At 42.4% G+C, this 23,489-nt stretch overlaps 1 long non-coding RNA gene across 1 annotated transcript; it reads left to right on the forward strand.

Annotated features, from left to right (window-relative positions):
* Positions 1 to 7,619: 7,619 nt before the first annotated feature.
* On the forward strand, positions 7,620 to 10,559 carry LOC112227566. Its single transcript, XR_002949890.2, has 3 exons — positions 7,620 to 7,899; positions 7,967 to 8,061; positions 10,378 to 10,559. It is a non-coding gene; the product is annotated as an uncharacterized LOC112227566 (long non-coding RNA).
* Positions 10,560 to 23,489: the final 12,930 nt, after the last annotated feature.

Consider the following 23,489-nt stretch of genomic DNA (forward strand, 5'->3'; position numbering starts at 1 on the left):
AAATACCTGGATGTCCAGCAACGACAGCTGTGTGTGCTAAGGTTAGCAGCCGATCCCTTATCTCCGTGGGAACATAGATGCGCTCGGGAGGACAGTTATTGAGTGCGGGCTCCCTCTCCAGAGCCTGGCGAATGTCCACATCTATGTCCCAGACCACAGGAGCTTCTACTTGGCAGGATGGGTTTGTAGGTGCATAGTGGACAGGACCCTCCCCGAATCGAAGAGACAGGACAGGGCATCGGCCTTGGTGTTTTTTAGCCTGGGTGATAGGTCAGCGTGAAGTCGAACCTTGTGAAAAAAAGGGCCCACCTTGCTTGGCGCGGATTCAGCCTCCTCGCTGTCCGTATGTACTCCAGGTTCCAATGGTCAGTGAGGATGATGAATGGTTCCTTTGGCGGCCTCCAGCACGTGTCTCCACTCCTCTAATATCAACTTCACCACCAGGAGCTCTTGATCACCAACGTCGCAATTCTTCCCTGCAGGGGATAGTTTCTTAGAGTAGTAGGCACATGAATACAATTTCTGTGGATTACCTTGTTGTTGAGACAGAACTTCCCTCACGCCCACCTCTGAAGCGTCCACCTCCACCACAAAGGAGATTGTGGGATCTGGGTGTTTGAGCAATGGGGCCAAGGTGAAATGTTGGCTGCTGGACTCCACACCAACCTACGGGGACCGCCCTTGAGGTGAGAGGTATAGCACAACGACTATACCTTTTAGCTAACCTAAGAATGACGAGAATAATCAAGTCAATAAACGTTGGGTAGTTGATAGCCTATAGTTAATATACTGGCAAGTTTGATGTGTAACAACTAGCGTTAGGTAGCTAGCTAACATACCGGTACATACTGCTGTAATGATATGTTATGTGGTAAGGACAGCGTAGCTAAAAACTTGTCAGCCAACATAACATGTAAGTTGACTTATTTGAAAAGTAATTACTTTATTACATTGAGTAGCAAGCTACCCCTTGGTCATTAGGGCAAATCTGGTCTGTGATAGGAGGGGGGGGGGGGTTCACACCTAGCTAAGCTATTAGACTATTCTTTAGTAAAGGTTGAATAGTCTATTGTTCAGTTATTACCTCTCCTCCTCGACTTGCAAAAATTGCTGTTCCTTTTTTTATTTATTTTTATTGGAGAAAAGAATCTGTATGCATATAAGAAGTATACAAACAGACAATAATAACTTAACTAGGGGGTACAACAAATGACAGATTATACAAGACCTTAAAAGATGCACACATATTGATTGTTTTAACAGCTTTCTTATGGAAGTGGAAGCCTTAGGAAGTGGAAGCCTTAGGAAGTGCAACTTGATCCCATAGACACTGTTTATTCTACAAAAAACTACAAAAAACTACAAACCTCAGATTTCCCACTTCCTGGTTGGATTTGTCTGTTATACTCACAAACATCATTCAAACAGTTTTAGAAAATATTATGCTAATATGCTAATTAGATGCTAAAATGCATATCTTAGCATCTGGGACAGAGTAGGAGGCAGTTCACTCTGGGCACGCTATTCATCCAAAAGTGAAAATTCTGCCCCCTATCCCAAAAAGGTTAATCATGTTCTCTCTTTATCCATCTGTCACTCTTCTGCAGGTATGTTTTGATGTGAGAGAGGAAGCCAGTCCCGTCATCGCCACCTCACCCGCCAAGGCTGGTTAGGAGACACTACAATTGTGATGAACTGAGAGAATATTAGGGTAGCACTGTAATTCATGATTCATATGCTGTCTGCCGCTGTTCATACCTCTTTCCCTTTTTGTCTTCTACACCTCTCTCCCCACCTCGTCTTTCTTCCTTGTTTTATTATGCACACCATATGTGCATTGAAGTACAGATTGAACTTGTATTTATAATATTACAATTATCATAATTATAATGCATTTATGTATTTATAACACCTTGACAATGAACTTCTTTCAATAAAGCATTTCACATTCTCCACTGGTTGAAATTAAGTATCTAATTGAAATACTATCCTGTCCTCAGATTAATGCAGATGAAGGGAGTTAGATAGGCATTGTTTTTTTTTTGTATATATGAATTACAAATCAATCATGTTTTTAGTCTATTGCATAGTTACAATGTGTAATCATTGATGTCCCAGGAGCAGGAGTGGTAAACACTGTTGACGGGTATAATTGTAATACATACATACAGACACAGCATCATTCAAATAATGGAGTTTGATATGACTGAAAAATAATGTCTCAGAGATTCATACCTGAACCGCACCTTTATTTGCCAAGGAAGAGTACATGATCAGTGAATATATTAAATGTACAGGCTACAATGTAGGAATCTCATGCGTGGTAATAACATACAGTACATGTGTATATAGGACTTGCATCCTTGGCACAATAAAGTTATTATATTCTACTCTATCCATAGGCTTCATCAATGCCATTCAGACTTGAAGTTGATACAACTATGATAGCTGAGTCTCATAGATTGGTATGAATATTAGTTCAGAACCTAACGTTTTAGGGTCCATACACAGATAGGCTACATACTGTAGCTAGCTACACATCCATAGGCATACAGTTATTTTTATCCTCCACTACACAATAAGCAAGTTAATAGTTAGCTAGCTATGTTACTTCAGCTGCATTGCAAGGCAAGCTTACACAATTGTACATTCAATTTGCAGTAAATTCTTTAGCTAGCTAGATTCTTTACATCCACTGTTTCACAAGACGACAGCTTGGTTTGCTGGTTTTCTCAGGAGTCCCTAAAACATTAAACCACACGAATTACAAATGAATTCTCCTAACACTAGCTAGCTGGCTAAAGTCAGCTAGTCAGATAACTTGCTAAATAGAGATTTTCATAAATTAACTTTATGACAAAAACATATGCACAAACGGTTGTCTCTACATTAAGTAACTATTTCTCTCAATTGTACATTTTTTGCTGGACTCATTATAACGTTATAACAACGTGCATCTGGTTCCACTGTAATGTTTTGTCAGCCATCTTTGTTGAAGAACGCCACGAGGCAAGTGTGGCTCACATCAAAATTCGTCATTGGAACCACTCGATATGATTGATCACATAAAAACCTTGGGACCCAAATGCATAATGAGTGCTCTAACTCCCCCTTGTGGTGGTTTGGAGCAATGAAGCCGTGATGCTGGGTACCTCTAAGTCCCGCGGTGCAAGCTCACAACTTTTAAAGGAGGAACCACTGTACAATAGTCATTTACAACATTAACGATATCTACAAAGGTATTTCTGACCAATTGGATCAACTTTTTCTATCCAGATCCTAAAAGGGTTCTTCAGGTATCCCCACTGGTAGAAAAAACATTTTGTTTCCAGGTAGAACTCTTTTTAGTTCCATGTAGAACCCTCTTCACAGAGGTTTGGTTCTACATGAAACCCGAAAGGGTTATACCTGGATCCAAAAAGGGTTCTCCTATGGGGACAGCTGAACCCTTTTTTCTAAGTAAATACAGTATGCTACAATGGCGTTAGATTCAGGCACAGTTCAGCGCAACAGTGTAATAGGATAAATATAACATTAACAGCAGATTCATGGACAGTTGTATTACACTTGAGTACACGTTAGCTCTAGAACCTAGAACACAGCCCCTTCCATGACGTAATTATTAAGGGATGCTAGGTTAGAATGTCCGGAACCCCTGGAATTTTCATTTCTTTAGCCCGGTGTGACAGACACTCTGCATAAACCAACTCTGCTTTACCACCAACTGAACCCCTTAAAGAATGAGTAGAATGACTCCACCATTTATTATTTGAGGTAATTCCACCTCTTCCTCTGCAGTTACCAGTTCTTACTGTAACGTTGTCATGACAGGATAGCAGTTTAGTCTAACTAGCTCTCACAGTCTCACTTCAGAATTAAACGCTCATCCATATTTCTCAAACGTCAAATTTCGATGTTGAGTGTGTAAGGTTAAGTTTACTCCACATTTTTAAGGTTAGGGTTATGTTTTGGCATTAACTTTGAAATCTTAAGGTAAGACATTAATTCTGAATGTTTAAGGAAAGGGTTAAGGTTTGGGATAGGCTTAAAACTAAAACCTCAAAAACAACTTTCTGTCACTGGATATGTATTCGCAACCAGAGGCAGATGCTTTTCAGAGGCAGATGCTTAAACCCATCTGCCATCTCCGTCCACAACGCCCTAAAAAAAACTAAATCAACTTGAAGGTAACAGCGCTTCCTGTTGCCCCTTGTGGCCAGTTTCCACATCATCTCCTGACGTCCTCAGACATGGATGGACGTCGAATACTGACTTGTATCACGGGTGACCTGGCTGATTTAGTCACCAGCAGAACACAGGGAAGGGGTGGCGTTGGCGTGCAGGTGCGCGTAAATGATTGATGCCAGGTGTGCGTAATGATGGATCCCAGGACCGGTGGTTAGTATACCGGCAACGTGGAATGCAGGAGGGGAGGAGCGGGTCACCGAAATGAAAAGTCCCATGAGCCAGCCAGGTGGTGTGAGAGCCCACACACACGCACACGCACACACACAGGTCCCATAAGCCAACCAGTTGGTGACAACAAGTGTCAGGCTGAACAAAACTTGAGTCTCCGTTTGGGGAAGACAATGGGAACAATCGTCTCATTAGACCAACAGGCATCGAGCTGTCAGTGAGATAGAGTGTCATCCAATTCTAAACATCTAAACACCTTCCCCCTTTCCTTTTACTGGTGGTGGTGCAATTATGGGTGGTTATGTGTGTGTGTGTGTGTGTGTGTGTGTGTGTGTGTGTGTGTGTGTGTGTGTGTGTGTGTGTGTGTGTGTGTGTGTGTGTGTGTGTGTGTGTGTGTGTGTGTGTCTGTGTGTGTGTGTGTGTGTGTGTGTGTGTGTGTGTGTGTGTGTGTGTGTGTGTGTGTGTTCTACGCACAGATAAGCGTAATGTATGAACCAACCATCAGTGAGGTTATATATGAGTATAAGTATAAGCCATCAACTAATAGGTCCCAAATGGCACCATATTTTCTATAGTGCATTACTTTTGACCAGGGCCCATAGGGCTCTGGTCAGAAGCAGTGTACTATATAGGGAATACGGTACGCAATCATAATAGTCTCCATTCCCTGAATATTGTAGTAGAGGCCAGCCGTGGCAGGTCAGGAGGTCACCTAACAAAGCTTCAGTCAGAAAAATATGCAGCCAGCAAGCGGTGGAATCATCCTCCACTGAAAGACCTGTGCAGGAAGACTACAGATTGAAGAGGGAGGGAGAGAGAGAGATAGCAAAATGATCAGAAAACAGAGAGACAGAAAGTCATAGAGAAAAAGTAGAGAGAAAGAAGAGAGAAAGAAGAGAGAGAGGGGAGTGGAGCAAAAGAAAGAAACAGTGAAAGAGAGAGAAAGTGAGAGAGAAAGAAACAGTGAAAGAGAGAGAAAGTGAGAGAGAAAGAAACAGAGAAAGTACCCATGCAGGTTGCCTTGGTGCGTTGGGGGAAAGTTTTGTCAGCATTATAGTCCATTAAACCGGTTGCTCAAATTTCTGCCTGAGATTATGGTCTTAGCTCAAGGATATTTAGGAGACAGGTCCTAAGCTCCTGAGACAGAGGCTTATCACCATGAGTAGAGGAGGGTTGGAGAAGACAGATGGAATAGCCCCTAGAGGGTGGGGAGGAGACTATAGAGGTAAGAGCCCCGAGGGGACTAGCTGCTTTGGGCTTAGGGGACTATTTTCAGCCTTTGGGTACATTTCTCCCATTCAAAGCTAAATATGCCTCGGAAAAACTCTAGTCAATCTGTAGTCATAACTCTAGTCATAACATTCAAACCACCGTGCAACCACATACATTTCAGAAATTAATGCGCACTTCCTAACACATCAATAAAGGTTGAGATGTTTGAAATGGCATCGACCTATACACTATACACTATACACACTCCACACAGGTTCAATCATCTTAATGCCCCTTGTATTCATTCACTTCAAACAAATGTGCATCATATGAAAACGACACCAAAACAACGGCTTTAAAAAATTGTAATAGGAGTGCTCCTATGTTTAGCTTGTGTATTGTTCCAATGCTTATGATGTTTGGGTAATCTTTCTGTGAGCTCATACGGTTAGCTGGAGAATGATCGAATGTGTTTTGGGTATATATGTTTGTATTTGTGTGTGTATCCGTGTGTGTCTAAACTGTATGGGCAGCGTTAGTGCAGAGCGCCTGTGAAATGGGAGTAGAATGTTGCATCCCAAATGGCATCCTATTTCCTACATAGTGGACTACCACTAACGAAAGCCGTTTGAGCCCTGGTCAAAAGTAGTGCACTACATAGAAAATAGGGTGCCATTTGGCACTTAGCGTAGGTCGAGGATGAGGAAGTCCAGATGGCCCGGTGCTGGTCATGAGATACTGCACAGTGGATGACAGAGACTGATGGTGGCTGCGCACACACACACACACACACACACACACACACACACACACACACACACACACACACACACACACACACACACACACACACACACACACACACACACACACACACACACACAGGGGAAGTGGAACATGAGACATGAAAGTCACCCAATCCTTCACACACAGTCAGTTAGGCTACCCACACAAAACGACACATCCCTGTCCTATAAGAGTAAGACACCCAGTCTTCTCTAATGTTAAAAGTCTGTAATTACACAGCCTGTCTGAAACAAACAAAGAGTGAGACATAGAGAGCAAGCGAGAGGCTCCCATTAGAGACTGAGCAGTAATTTGTGAGAGCCCCCACCCTCTTTCTCCGACCCCTTGCCTACCATCTTAACACCCCCTCCTCCCTCCCTAACATCCCCCCTCCAACCTCTTGCCTCCCTAACAGCCCATCCACCATCCGACAGGGCGAAGGCAGGGGTGTACCCAGGCTCATCACAGGCAGCTCCTTTGTCTTCCAGGCTGGATAAAAGCCTCTCTCTCACATCCAACCCAGGCTCCTGCCTCTGCTCAGTAATCTTCCATAATCTTGCTATTGCAATTCTCACCCTCCATCCCTCCTTCCATTCTACTACATCCCTCCCTTTTTCCAATGTCTCACAGAGGTGGCAGGACAAGAAGAAAAGAGTGCCCCCTCCTTCCTGCCCTGAATGGCCCCTGCGCACCAGTCACACACACGCGCGCACACACACGCACACAGACTTAGACAGATGCACAAACACTGTTGTCACACATACTGTCGGACTGTCACTAACGCCTGGCCCTCTGGCAGGGGTTCTGGTGTCAAAGACATAAATATTGTCAGGATGCAGATGACACCGGTACTTGCTTGCTGGTATTCTCTCTTTCTCTCTCTCTCTGACCCACCCCCACATAACCTCTGTGCGTTAACAATGTAATACGCCCATTAACCATGAGCTCCTGAAGGTCCCATCTCTGGTCTGGTGTTATTACAAAACCTGAAATGAAATGTGAGGGAATGGAGAGAGGGAGAAAGAGAGAGAGAGAGAGGGAGAGTGTGAGAGATAAAGGGGGAGGAAGAGAGAGAGAAAGAGATAGAAGGGGGGTGAGGGGAACCTGTGTTTTTTGTTCTGCTGGGTGGTTTCTGTTCCGTATGGTTTACCCATAATGTAGCTAACCCCCACCTCTTCAATACAGGGTATGAGATGGATCAGACATTTGTGAGGGTAACATTTCCTCCTCCAAATCTGAAGGTGGACAAGGTAGACTGAATCCTCTCTCTCTATTTGGGGCCCCGACATGAAAGCGATACTACATTACCAATGTGACAGGTATGAAAATTACTCCATGTCACGTGACGCCGCCTTTTCTTCCTGGAGCCTGTGAGGGAAAGGAAGGGAGGCTCATCACCTTACAGTCGAGTCCTGAGATACCGTCTCTGATCTGCTAGCAGGGTTGGAGCGGGGGTCAGAGGGCAGAAGCAACAAGAGAAACAAGGTGACTTCATCTTTTTTGGGGGGGTCAATAGTGAAGCAGGAAAGTCAATAGTGTTTTTCCCTGGCAGGTCACCCGTGCTACAAGTCAGTTTTCGACATCCACCCATGACTGAGGACTTGGAAACCATCCACTAGGCGCAACAGTCAGCACTGGAACCTTGAAGTAGGTTTTGGTTTTGCTCGGGCGTTGTGGACAGGGATGGTGGATGGGTGTAAGCATATGCCTCTGATTAGACAAATTGTATGTTTGAATTCAGCAATAGAAAGTTGTTTTTAATATACAGTTGAAGTCGGAAGTTTACACACCTTAGCCAAATACATTTAAACTCAGTTTTCACAATTCCTGACGTTTAATCCTAGTAAATTTCCCTGTCTTAGGTCAGTTAGGATCACCACGTTATTTTAAGACTGTGAAATGTCAAAATAATAGTAGAGAGAATGATTTATTTCAGCTTTTATTTCTTTCATCACACTCCCAGTGGGTCAGAAGTTTTACATACACTCAATTAGTATTTGGTAGCATTGCCTTTAATATTGTTTAACTTTGGTCAAACGTTTTGGGTAGCCTTCCACAAGCTTCCCACAATAAGTTGGGTGAATTTTGGCCCATTCCTCCTGACAGAGCAGGTGAAACTGAGTCAGGTTTGTAGGCCTCCTTGCTCGCGCACGCTTTTTCAGTTCTGCCCACACAATTTCTATAGGATTGAGGTCAGGGCTTTGTGATGGCCACTCCACTACCTTGACTTTGTTGTCCTTAAGCCATTTTGCCACAACTTTGGAAGTATGCTTGAGGTCATTGTCAATTTGGAAGACCCATTTGCAACCAAGCTTTAACTTCCTGACGGATGTCTTGAGATATCGCTTCAATAGATCCACATAATTTTCCTTCCTCCATGATGCCATCTATTTTGTGAAGTGGACCAGTCCCTCCTGCAGCAAAGCACCCCCACAACATGATGGTGGATGGTGTTCTTCGGCTTGCAAGCATCCCCCTTATTCCTCCAAACACAATGATGGTCATTATGGCCAAACAGTTCTAGTTTTGTTTCATCAGACCCCCATGTGCAGTTGCAAACCATAGTCTGGCTTTTTGTGGCGATTTTGGAGCAGTGGCTTCTTCCTTGCTGAGAGACCTTTCAGGTTATGTCAATATAGGACTCGTTTTACTGTGTATATGGATACTTTTGTACCTGTTTCATACAGCATCTACACAAGATCCTTTGCTGTTGTTCTGGGATTTATTTGCACTTTTCAGACCAAAGTACGTTCATCTCTAGGAGACAGAACATCTCTCCTTCCTGAACGGTATTGTCACACTCTGACCTTAGAGATCCTTTTTATGTCTCTATGGTTTGGTCAGGGCGTGAGTTGGGGTGGGAATTCTATGTTTTCTGTTTCTATGATTTTCTATTTCTATGTTTTCTATGTCTATGTTTTATGGTTCTCAATCAAGGACAGCTGTCTATCGTTGTCTCTGATTGGGAAACCTTTGATACCCTTTTTCCCACCTGTGTTTGTGGGAAGTTTACTTTGTTTAGGGCACGTAGTCTTTGAGCTTCACAGTTTGTTTTTGTAGTGTTATTTGTTTTTGTTCGGCGTCATTTTGATTAATAAAAGGAAAATGTACGCACACCACGTTGCACCTTGGTCCTCTCCTTTCAACAGCCGTGACAGGTATGACAGCTTGGTAGTCCCATGGTGTTTATACTTGCTTACTATTGTTTGTACAGATGAACATGGTACCTTCAGGTGTTTGGAAATTACTCCCAAGGATAAAAAAGACTTGTGGAGGTCTACCACTTTTTTTGGTCTTGGCTGATTTCTTTTGATTTTCCCATGATGTCAAGCAAAGAGGCACTGAGTTTGAAGGTAGGCCTTGAAATACATCCACAGGTACACCTCCAATTGACTCAAATGATGTCAATTAGGCTATCAGAAGCTTCTAAAGCCATGACATTATTTTCTGGAATTTTCCAAGCTGTTTAAAGGCACAGTCAACTTAGTGTATGTAAACTTCTGACCCACTGGAATTGTGATAAAGTGAAATGATCTGTCTGCAAACAATTGTTGGAAAATGACTTGTGTCATGCACAAGGTAGATGTCCTAACCGACTTGCCAAAACTATAGTTGTTAATAACAAGATATTTGTGGAGTGTTTGAAAAATGTTTCAATGACTCCAACCTAAGTGTATGTAAACTTCCGACTTCAACTGTAATTATCTTGCCAGAATATGTTACATCTTCATCCCATTTGTATTGAAGGTTGTACGATGATACAGCTATCTTTAGACATTTGAAATACCACCACTGAGTTATGTAATTATAACCCAACAAAACTAGGCCTATCTGAAATATAAAAATGGTCAATGCAATCACCAGGTATCTTATTGTGGTGGCAAATACTAGTCTGTAACATATTGCTAAACAGTACTTTATATGGATAATATTAATATAGGTAGGGGACTCTGTTTTTGGCAGGCAAACCCAGGGAAAATTAAACAAGCACTTTCTGGTCATTAATCTGGATATGTGCGCCCGCCTTTGACGGCCAACGATGATGAGTGGCCAACGATGATGAGTGGCCAACGATGATGAGTGGCCAACGATGATGAGTGGCCAACGATGATGAGTGGCCAACGATGATGAGTGGCCATGATGAGTGGCCAACGATGATGAGTGGCCACGATGATGAGTGGCCAACGATGATGAGTGGCCAATGAGTGGCCAACGATGATGAGTGGCCAACGATGATGAGTGGCCAACGATGATGAGTGGCCAACGATGATGAGTGGCCAACGATGATGAGTGGCCAATGATGAGTGGCCAACGATGATGAGTGGCCAACGATGATGAGTGGCCAACGATGATGAGTGGCCAACGATGATGAGTGGCCAACGATGATGAGTGGCCAACGATGATGAGTGGCCAACGATGATGAGTGGCCAACGATGATGAGTGGCCAACGATGATGAGTGGCCATCAGTCAAGATAACCAAAAAGTTGCCTCTGTTGCACCTATTAGATGTTTTTATAACAAGAAGTTGTTGCAATGCTGTTAGTGACCAGATCGAAAAAGCAAAGGTATTAATATAAAATAGAAATGGTAGGCTGTACTGTATGAAGACTATTAAAGTATGTATGAACGTTTTATATGTTTCCTCTTTAGTTTCACACTCACAACTCCACAAAACAATTTGAGAAAGTTTGTAGATGCATGCTTAGATAAGGGTCAAAGTCAATGCTGTCTATCAAGTTCTCTTCCATGTTGTGGGTGCAGTCAGAGAGGGTAAGCCTACAGCAGGTGGAACTAGAATGTCTTCATAGTGATGGTGGTTGTAGAGACACACTAATGAGTCCAACCCAGCAGGAGGCAGGGTCTCATGTGGCAAATCAAAGAGTCTGGGCTATGGGAGTATATGGGAGTGGAGTGTGACACAGGATGGCAAAGCCAAAGCGGGCACAGATGTCAAAGTAAACACATAGCCAGAGGCCATACAGGGCTCCAGATGACTTTTGTTCCTCCTTAGCTTAACACAGCTGTACTGCTGATTAGAGGAGAGGGAGACTGAGAGGATATCTGACAATGCTGTGAGTAAAACAAGCCTTCGCCAATATGCAAGTGACAGAAAGAGGGTACAAATGGTCACTTTCCATTATAGATACAGAATAAATGGTATGTCATTCGGGAGATGGTTTTTGTTTTGGATAACAGTTTTATGTTAGTGTTATAAAGGGTTTCATCCACGTAGGGGCCATTACCCTAGGTTTGTTAATACCAGAGCAAGTCACCACCTCTTACCCCCCACACCCAACAACATCCCAGTATTGGTAACCTCAAACACATACACTCATACCCAACCTAACACACCTTATGTGGGACTGTGTCACTTTCTCACCCCACCTACACCCCACAACCTCCCCGACAAGGGAGCAGCCAAGTCCTCCCCCAAAACACCCAAACATGATGGAGAGTAAGACAAGGGAACCTAATTTCAAAACGTGACTCTTCTAGACACAGATGATTTTACATTTTCACCTCCGGGAATGGTAAAGGTCGAAACTGATCTGTTAAAATCAATAAATGACAAACTGGGTATACTTGAACTAGTCAGTAAGGATATAAAAGAGTTGAAGGCAAGCCTCGTTGAGTGCCGAAAAAGCTGTGACATATCAGAAAGAGACAAACATGCTAAAAGGGACAGTCAATAAGATTGAAACCGAAGTTAATGAACTTACAAAGGAGAACACCATTATGAGAGAAGCCTTACTGGACATACAGACTAGATCCATGAGAGAGAATCTGGTACTTACAGATATCCAGGAGAAAGAAGGAGAAGTTTCTGAAACTGTAGTTAGAGAGTTCCTCCTTACAGCGCTTCTGATTCCACACGAAGCTATCGAAAAAATCCACCTCGAACGTGTAAACCGCTTCAGACAGAGGGCAGAGGTATGAACACCCAATCATCGCCAAATTTGCTTTCTTTAAAGATAAGATAATGGTTAAAAGCCTGTGTAAAAGACTTGCTGGCACGAAAATTGGCATGAATGACCAGTTCCCGAAGAACATTACAGAACAGCGTAAAGTTCTGTATCCAATTTTCAATGAAAATAGATTGAAAGGGTAACGCGTAGCTCTCATCGTCAATAAACCGTAGATTGATAACCAGTTGTTCAGAGACACAAAGACTACTCCATGGCTATTTTAAATATGACAAAGTTCTTATAGAGCAGGCAAATAAGGAAACACACAATTCTAGACAAGTTATAGATTGTAATAATACAACAAAAATATAGCTTTTCTATCTATCGTCAAATATAACTAATTAGAACACAAAAGCGCTAATTCAACATGGTGGAGATAAAAACTCAGTAAACAGAAGGCACAGTATGTGTGGATGGATGTTGTGCTGTGTGTTTTTTGGTGTTTGGGAAATGGTTGCAAATCCCAGAACCAATGTATTGCTGTGAGCAGGGGTTGTGATGTCTCAATGTTGGGACCATGTTGTGGGTGTTTCAGGCGAAGGGGGTATATCTGACCTCTGTCACGTCCTAGTAGACGATGGTTAATAAAATCTCCCCATTTCTGCCTATTCTTTGCACAGTCTTGCAGGCCTTCTCATATAGCTGCAACTGTATATGCATTCGTAAATCAAGACCTTTCTTGAGTTGGGCTCTGGGATGGTGCAACTGTTGAGAATGTGAGTCTATGGTTGTTGTGGGGGAAAGGGGTTGAGTGTGTGTATCCAACAACTGTTGAGAATGTGAGTCTATGGTTGTTGTGGGGGAAATGGGTTGAGTGTGTGTATCCAACAACTGTTGAGAATGTGAGTCTATGGTTGTTGTAGGGAAATGGGTTGAGTGTGAGTATCCAACAACTGTTGAGAATGTGAGTCTATGGTTGTTGTGGGGGAAGGGGTTGAGTGTGTGTATCCAACAACTGTTGAGAATGTGAGTCTATGGTTGTTGTGGGGGAAAGGGGTTGAGTGTGTGTATCCAACAACTGTTGAGAATGTGAGTCTATGGTTGTTGTGGGGGAAGGGGTTGAGTGTGTGTATCCAACAACTGTTGAGAATGTGAGTCTATGGTTGTTGTGGGGGGAAATGAATTGCCAACACTACTACAAATATTAATAGCTACAGTAATTATGGAAAAATAAGATAAATATATATATAGTTTAAAAATCCTTTTTTAAAATTTTAAGTCTAAATATAATCCAAATCGAGGTGAGGGCGTTGGAAATGCCTTTGGCGGTTGATCTGCTTCTGTTCTGTGGGCGGCACTGTGTGCTCTTTTCGAATGATGGATCCTGGTCTCTCCAGGGCTATAGGATCCGGGGGGGTCTGGGGTGGTCTGCCAGGCATTGCGATGACAACCAACTCGGCATGAGGAGGTCCTTTATAGCAGGTAGAATAGTGGGGACCAATTTGAGGTTTACTTGGTAGAAATGCAAATATCATGGTACAGCTATATAGAGACTCAATCATCATGTTACTTTTTAATGGTATTTTTACAAACATGTATTTTGATAAATGGATTTGGAACTTGTGGTGAAATAAGTATAGCCAGGTATAAGTGTAATGGCTGAGCAGATAATAAGAAAAGATGATCAGTATTTCCCTGGCTAAAAGAGAAGGAATATATATTGTTTACAGGAAACTCATTCAACAGTTTTAGATTAAGTTTTGTGGAAAAAGGACTAGGGGAAATATATTTCTCCCATGTGCAAAGAAATTCTAAAGGGGTGATGATATTAATTAACAGTACTTTTAAATATGTTATTGGGCAATAAACAGATATGGCTTATTAATCTATACGGTCCAAATTAATGATGATCCAAGCATCTTTGAAAATATATATAAGAATTTATCAACTCTACAAGCAACACTAGACTAATATTATGGTGGAGGATTTTAATATGGTTTTAAATACCTCTATGGATCGTAAAGGAAATCACACTAGAAACTAGAAAGGAAATGGAAGGACTAACAGTACAGTCAGATAGCAATAAAACTGTACCATAGAGGCACAGAATAAGTTAGAGGAAGAACAAAAATAAATGGAGGAACTTATTCAAGAAAGATCCAGTGTCAGATATTATAAAAATAAAGCGAACTGGATAGAATATGGGGTAAAATGCACCAAATTCTTTTTCAATCTTCAACATAGAAATGCTACCAAAAAAATGTACTGAAACTTGTTAAAAATGGAATGGAGACACGCATGATATTTTGAAAGAGGAAGTAAAGTACTTTAAGAATATATGTTTTTGTTTCAGTCTCCTCCATCTCCACTAACCAAAGCTAATTTTATGGATGGTTTAATAATGTCAATTTAACATCTGTACAGAAAGACTCCTGTGAAGGCCAAATTACGAGGATGAACTTATTGATGCAAATAAGGCCTTTAAGGCTGGGGAAAACTACAGGACTGGATGCATGCCAGTGGAAGTACACCAACCTTTTTTTGACATACTCAGAGGACCATGATTAGCATGTTTTACCACTCCTATATAAATGGTAGATTATCAGACACACAACAAGGTCTGATTTCATTATTACTGAAACAGGATCCAAGTCCATTAAAAAAATTGAAGGCCTCTTACACTTCAGTGTTGTGATGCAAAAATTCGAGCTAAATGCTTGGCGCATAGAATTAAAAAGGAATTGTCAGATATTATTCCTCATCAGACAGTTTGTTTTACATGGAAGATACGTTGGAGATAATATAAGACATGTACTGGAAACAATAGAACATCATGAAATATCGCGGAAACCAGGCCTGGTTTACATAGCTGATTTTGAAAAGGCTTTTGATAACGTACGAATGGAGTTTATATATAAATGCCTAGAATATTTCAAATTTGGAGAATCTCTTAAAAAATGGGTTAAAGTCATGTATGGTAACCCTAGGTGTAAAATAGTAAATAATGGCTACATCTCAGAAAGTTTGAAACTGTCAAGAGGAGACAGTTGTTGTCAACAAGGTTGTCCACTAAAACAAAAGAGTCATTGTACGTTGATGATTCATGTTTTCTTTAAAAAACACAATTAGAATCCCTCCACAGCCTCATAGAGGATCTAGATACCTTTGCTAACCTCTCTGATTTAAAAGTAAATTATGATAGGTGTACTATAATTGCGTATTGGCTACCTAAAAAAACTTTTACATTACTGTGTAGCTTACCAATAAAATGGTCTGACGGGGATGTGGACATACTCGGTATACAAATCCTGAAAGAAAAAATTACCCTGATTAACTCTTCAATCATCACAGTTGACCTATTTGCTTATGGTTTTGCCTACACCTAGTGACCTGCTTTTTAAATTATATGAACAAAAAATTTACGTTTTATTTGGAATGGCAAGCCTGACAAAATTAAAAGGGCCTATATACAGTGGGGCAAAACAGTATTTAGTCAGCCACCAATTGTGCAAGTTCTCCCACTTAAAAAGATGAGAGGCCTGTAATTTTCATCATAGGTACACTTCAACAATGACAGACAAAATTAGAAAAAAATCCAGAAGATCACATTGTAGGATTTTTAATGAATTTATTTGCAAATTATGGTGGAAAATAAGAATTTGGTCACCTACAAACAAGCAAGATTTCTGGCTCTCACAGACCTGTAACTTCTTCTTTAAGAGGCTCCTCTGTCCTCCACTCGTTACCTGTATTAATGGCACCTGTTTGAACTTGTTATCAGTATAGAACACACCTGTCCATAACCTCAAACAGTCACACTCCAAACTCCACTATGGCCAAGACCAAAGCGCTGTCAAAGAACACCAGAAACAAAATTGTAGACCTGCACCAGGCTGGGAAGAGTGAATCTGCAATAGGTAAGCAGCTTGGTTTGAAGAAATCAACTGTGGGAGCTATTATTAGGAAACGGAAGACATACAAGACCACTGATAATCTCCCTCGATCTGGGGCTCCACGCAAGATCTCACCCCGTGGGGTCAAAATGATCACAAGAACGGTGAGCAAAAATCTCAGAACCACACGGGGGGACCTAGTGAATGACCTGCAGAGAGCTGGGACCAAAGTAACAAAGCCTACCATCAGTAACACACTACGCCGCCAGGGACTCAAATCCTGCAGTGCCAGATGTGTCCCCCTGCTTAAGCCAGTACATGTCCAGGCCCGTCTGAAGTTTGCTAGAGAGCATTTGTATGATCCAGAAGAGGATTGGGAGAATGTCATATGGTCAGATGAAACAAAAATATTACTTTTTGGTAAAAACTCAACTCGTCGTGTTTAGAGGACAAAGAATGCTGAGTTGCATCCAAGAACATCATACCTACTGTGAAGCATGGGGCTGTTTTTCTGCAAAGGGACCAGGACGACTGATCTGTGTAAAGGAAAGAATGAATGGGGCCATGTATCGTGAGATTTTTTGTGAAAACCTCCTTCCATCAGCAAGGGCATTGAAGATGAAACATGGCTGGGTCTTACCAGCATGACAATGATCCCAAACACACCGGCAATGAAGGAGTGGCTTCGTAAGAAGCATTTCAAGATCCTGGAGTGGCCTAGCCAGTCTCCAGATCTCAACCCCATAGAAAATCTTTGGAGGGAGTTGAAAGTCCGTGTTGCCCAGCAACAGCCCCAAAACATCACTGCTCTAGAGGAGATCTGCATGGAGGAATGGGCCAAAATATCAGCAACAGTGTGTGAAAACCTTGTGAAGACTTACAGAAAACGTTTGACCTCTGTCATTGCCAACATAGGCTATATAACAAAGTATTGAGAAACTTTTGTTATTGACCAAATACTAATTTTCCACCATAATTTGCAAATAAATAAATTAAAAATCCTACAATGTGATTTTCTGGATTTTTCCCCAAAATTTTGTCTGTAATAGTTGAAGTGTACCTATGATGAAAATTACAGGCCTCTCATCTTTTTAAGTGGGAGAACTTGCACAATTGGTGGCTGACTAAATACTTTTTGCCCCACTGTATATGTTAGCGTGACAATTTTCAAATTGCAGAGGAATGGTACCGAATTGTAGAGTGTTCTGGATATGATGTGATGTTTGAAAGGTTTCATCTGCGGGATTTTTGTGTTGTTGTGGGCTATGTTTTCAGCTGTTCTCATGCTGGTTATACATTGGCGTCTTGGTGACCTATGTGTTTTCTTCCCTGTCATCTCACAAACACACACACACACACTGCCCAGACACGTTCCAGAGAGCAGCACAAGAGAGCACCTAGAATAGAAAAGCATCTTTCATTTTGGTGTTAACAAGGGGCAGGTTTTATTTGGCTTGAACAGAAGGTTTGTGTTAACATCATTAGTGATAGCTAGCCACGGTCCCCTCCACTGTGGCCCTCTCTCAGGGACATCTAGCTCTTATTCAGCCCCACTAGACCCCACCCTAAGGGGGGTGTACCTAACCCAGAGAGGGGGTCTGACCTGTATGATACTCAGGGGTCCAGCAATTAAGTATCTTTCCATGCTGGCCTCCAGTAAAGACAAAGTGTGTGTGTGTGTGTTGCTGTGTGTGTATGGTAGACCACTGTGTTGTATGCTGATTCATCTGTTTCAATGTTTGAGGCTCTTCTGTTATAAATGCTTGATGCAATTTATGGTCTTTCAGACCCTGGTTGCATTCCAAATGACACCCTATTTCCTATTTATGGCTCTGGTCAAAAGTAGTGCACAACATAGAGAATAGGGTACGATTTGAGACTCAAATCCTGTTGTTTTGTCTGTTGGGTTTGTTAGTGCCCTAATTTGAAAGAGTAGGAACCAGGGTAGTATGAAGCAACAATGTTAATCGTACTACACTCTTAGAAAAAAACGTGCAACCTAGAACCTAAAAGGGTTCTTCGGCTGTCCCCATAGGAGAACCCTTTAAAGAACCATTTTTGGTTTTGGGTAGAACCATTTTGGTTCCTTGTAGAACCCTTTTGCGTTCCATGTAGAGCCCTTCCCAAAGAGGGTTCTACCTGGAACCAAAAACTGTTCCCCCATGGGGACAGCTGAAGTGGTCTGGTATTCTTTACAGTATGTTCCAGTGACCATATCAGTCACTACTTCCCAGGCTTCTGTCTTCGATAATGAATGTGGGACTATTTTCGATCTATTGGCAAAACATTCTGGCACTGAGCATATATGTGTGTATGTGCATGCACGCACATTTGTGTCTGCATCTCTGTGTGTATTTAAGGTCTACGCATGTGTGATTGAGTATGTGTGTGTGTGGACCCTGTCTTCATTCCCTTGTAGAAACATAAACCTGACTGTCTCATACTAGTTGCTTCACACACTGTTGCCCAAATGTCAAATGCTCAACTTCTCCCTTCATCACCCCGTCCCCCACAATCCATTGCCCATCCATCCATCCTCAAGCACCCACCCCCAACCCCACCCTATCCATCAAACCTCTCCCATTCTAAACCCTCTATTGAGTTAACTCCTTCCCCAAGCCACCTTCCCCCATACATTCCTGCATTTCACAGCCATAAACAACTATTAACTTAATGGTGAAGAAAAAAAATTAAAGGAGGAACATCTGTGGAACCCCGAGCAGCCAGTCAGAGAGGAAAAGGAAGTAGACAGAGATTCTGGTTGTTGATTGGCCTAGCCAGACGCTTGTACCTTGTTAAGTCACTCCCTCTTACATGCGTGTGCTTTATAGTCTATTTAGCGACGGAGAGTCAGCAAGACGTGGACAGAAAAATCAGAGAGGAAAAACCTCTGAGCAGAGACACACTAACACATGGAAATGGTTAGCTGCTCACTCAGTGGGAGCAGGCAGGCAGCAGCTAGCGTTCTCATTATTTCTTTTGCTCTCTCATTAACAACAGAAGAGCCTCAAACCTTATTTTTGTCTTTCGATATTTAGGCCTCTAAATAAGAACCAGATTGCTGTCATTAATTTTAGCTGTTTTAGTGGAATTGAGGTGGAACAATTATTTTGAAAATAAAATTAGAAATAGGTAGTGGTAGGGGTATAAATCTGTGAAATCTGTGTCTCTTTCTCTCTCTCTGTCTCTCTCTCTGTCTCTCTCTCTTTCTCTCTCTCTGTCTCTCTCTCTGTCTCTCTCTCTGTCTCTCTCTCTGTCTCTCTCTGTCTCTCTGTCTCTCTCTGTGTGTCTCTGTCTGTGTCTCTGTCTCTCTCTCTGTGTCTCTGTCTCTCTCTCTCTCTCTCTGTCTCTCTCTGTCTCTCTCTCTCTGTGTGTCTCTCTCTCTCTATCTCTCTCTCAATTCAATTCAAGGGGCTTTATTGGCATGGGAAACATGCGTTAACATTGCCAAAGCAAGTGAGGTAGATAATATACAAAAGTGAAATAAACAATTAAAATTAACAGTAAACATTACACATACAGAAGTTTCAAAACAATAAAGACATTACAAATGTCATATTATATATATACAGTGTTTTAACAATGTACAAATGGTTAAAGTACACAAGGGAAAATAAATAAGCATAAATATGGGTTGTATTTACAATGGTGTCTGTTCTTTACTGGTTGCCCTTTTCTCGTGGCAACATGTCACAAATCGTGCTGCTGTCATGCCACACTGTGGAATTTCACCCAGTAGATATGGGAGTTTATCAAAATTAGATTTGTTTTCGAATTCTTTGTGGATCTGTGTAATCTGTGGGAAATATGTATCTCTAATATGGTCATACATTGGGCAGAAGGTTAGGAAGTGCAGCTCAGTTTCCACCTCATTTTGTGGGCAGTGAGCACAAAGCCTGTCTTCTCTTGAGAGCCATGTCTGCCTACGGCGGCCTTTCTCAATAGCAAGGCTATGCTCACTGAGTCTGTACATAGTCAAAGCTTTCCTTAATTGTGGGTCAGTCACAGTGGTCAGGTATTCTGCCATTGTGTACTCTGTTTAGGGCCAAATAGCATTCTAGTTTGCTCTGTTTTTTTGTTCATTCTTTCCAATGTGTCAAGTAATTATCTTTTTGTTTTCTCATGATTTGGTTGGGTCTAATTGTGCTGCTGTCCTGGGGCTCTTTAGGGTGTGTTTGTGAACAGAGCCCCAGGACCAGCTTGCTTAGGGGACTCTTCTCCAGGTTCATCTCTCTGTAGGTGATGGCTTTGTTATGGAAGGTTTGGGGATCGCTTCCTTTTAGGTGGTTATAGAATTTAACGTCTCTTTTCTGGATTTTGATCATTAGTGGCTATCGGACTAATTCTGCTCTGCATGCATTATTTGGTGTTCTATGTTGTACACAGAGGATATTTTTGCTGAATTCTGCGTGCAGCGTCTCAATTTGGTGTTTGTCCCATTTTGTGAAGTCTTGGTTGGTGAGCGGACCCCAGACCCCACAACCATAAAGGGCAATGGGCTCTATGACTAATTCAAGTATTTTTAGCCAAATCCTAATTGGTATGTTGAAATTTATGTTCCTTTTGATGGCATAGCATGCCCTTCTTGCCTTGTCTCTCAGATCATTCACAGCTTTTTGGAAGTTACCTGTGGCGCTGATGTTTAGGCCAAGGTATGTATCATTTTTTGTGTGTGTTCTAGGGCAACAGTGTCTAGATGGAATTTGTATGCGCAGACCAGCTGGCCGGTGTGTTCACGGACATATTCAATCAATCCCTATACAAGTCTGCTGTTCCCACATGCTTCAAGAGGGCCACCATTGTTCCTGTTCCCAAGAAAGCTAAGGTAACTGAGCTAAATGACTACCGCCCCGTAGCACTCACATCCGTCATCATGAAGTGCTTTGAGAGACTAGTCAAGGACCATATCACCTCCACCCTACCTGACACCCTAGACCCACTCCAATTTGCTTACCGCCCAAATAGGTCCACAGACGATGCAATCTCAACCACACTGCACACTGCCCTAACCCATCTGGACAAGAGGAAGCCTATGTGAGAATGCTGTTCATCGACTACAGCTCGGCATTCAATACCATAGTACCCTCCAAGCTCGTCATCAAGCTCGAGACCCTGGGTCTCGACCCCGCCCTGTGCAACTGGGTACTGGACTTCCTGACGGGCCGCCCCCAGGTGGTGAGGGTAGGCAACAACATCTCCTCCCCGCTGATCCTCAACACTGGGGCCCCACAAGGGTGCGTTCTGAGCCCTCTCCTGTACTCCCTGTTCACCCACGACTGCGTGGCCACGCACGCCTCCAACTCAATCATCAAGTTTGCGGACGACACAACAGTGGTAGGCTTGATTACCAACAACGACGAGACGGCCTACAGGGAGGAGGTGAGGGCCCTCGGAGTGTGGTGTCAGGAAAATAACCTCACACTCAACGTCAACAAAACTAAGGAGATGATTGTGGACTTCAGGAAACAGCAGAGGGAACACCCCCTATCCACATCGATGGAACAGTAGTGGAGAGGGTAGCAAGTTTTAAGTTCCTCGGCATACACATCACAGACAAACTGAATTGGTCCACTCACACAGACAGCATCGTGAGGAAGGCGCAGCAGCGCCTCTTCAACCTCAGGAGGCTGAAGAAATTCGGCTTGTCACCAAAAGCACTCACAAACTTCTACAGATGCACAATCGAGAGCATCCTGGCGGGCTGTATCACCGCCTGGTATGGCAACTGCACAGCCCTCACCCCTAAGGCTCTCCAGAGGGTAGTGAGGTCTGCACAACGCATCACCGGGGGCAAACTACCTGCCCTCCAGGACACCTACACCACCCGATGCTACAGGAAGGCCATAAAGATCATCAAGGACATCAACCACCCGAGCCACTGCCTGTTCACCCCGCTGTCATCCAGAAAGCGAGGTCAGTACAGGTGCATCAAAGCTGGGACCGAGAGACTGAAAAACAGCTTCTATCTCAAGGCCATCAGACTGTTAAACAGCCACCACTAACATTGAGTGGCTGCTGCCAACACACTGTCAATGACACTGACTCAACTCCAGCCACTTTAATAATGGGAATTGATGGGAAATGATGTAAATATATCACTAGCCACTTTAAACAATGCTACCTTATATAATGTTACTTACCCTACATTATTCATCTCATATGCATACGTAGATACTGTACTCTATATCATCGACTGCATCCTTATGTAATACATGTATCACTAGCCACTTTAACTATGCCACTTGGTTTACATACTCATCTCATATGTATATACTGTACTCAATATCATCTACTGTATCTTGCCTATGCTGCTCTGTACCATCACTCATTCATATATCCTTATGTACATATTCTTTATCCCCTTACACTGTGTATAAGACAGTAGTTTTTTGGAATTGTTAGTTAGATTACTTGTTCGTTATTACTGCATTGTCGGAACTAGAAGCACAAGCATTTCGCTACACTCGCATTAACATCTGCTAACCATGTGTATGTGACAAATAAAATAAAATTGGATTTGATTTGATTTGAAGCACAAGCATTTCGCTACACTCGCATTAACATCTGCTAACCATGTGTATGTGACAAATAAAATTTGATTTGATTTATTTGTGGTCCTGGTGACTGTACCTTTTTTGGAACACCATTATTTTGGTCTTACTGAGATTTACTGTCATGGCCCAGGTCTGACAGAATCTGTGCAGAAGATCTAGATGCTGCTGTAGGCCCTCCTTGGTTGGTGACAGAAGCACCAGATCATCAGCAAACAGCAGACATTTGACTTCGGATTCTAGTAGGGTGAGACCAGGTGCTGCAGACTTTTCTAGTTCCCGCGCAAATTCGTTGATATATTTGTTGAAGAGGGTGGGGCTTAAGCTGCATCCCTGTCTCACGCCACGACCCTGTGCGAAGAAATTTGTTTTGTTTTTTGTGTACATGGATTTTATAATGTAGTATGTTTCACCCCCAACACCACTTTCCATCAGTTTGTATAGCAGACCCTCATGCCAAATTGAGTCGAAGGCTTTTTTGAAATCAACAAAGCATGAGAAGACTGCCTTTGTTTTGGTTTGTTTGGTTGTCAATTAGGGTGTGCAGGGTGAATACATGGTCTGTTGTACGGTAATTTGGTAAAAAGCCAATTTGACATTTGCTCAGTACATTGTTTTCGTTGAGGAAATGTTTGAGTCTGCTGTTAATGATAATGCAGAGGATTTTCCCAAGGTTACTGTTGATGCATATTCCACGGTAGTTATTGGGGTCAAACTTTTGTGG

Source organism: Oncorhynchus tshawytscha, linkage group LG29 (genome assembly GCF_018296145.1).
Source record: "Oncorhynchus tshawytscha isolate Ot180627B linkage group LG29, Otsh_v2.0, whole genome shotgun sequence".
NCBI classification, from domain to species: Eukaryota; Metazoa; Chordata; class Actinopteri; order Salmoniformes; family Salmonidae; genus Oncorhynchus; species Oncorhynchus tshawytscha.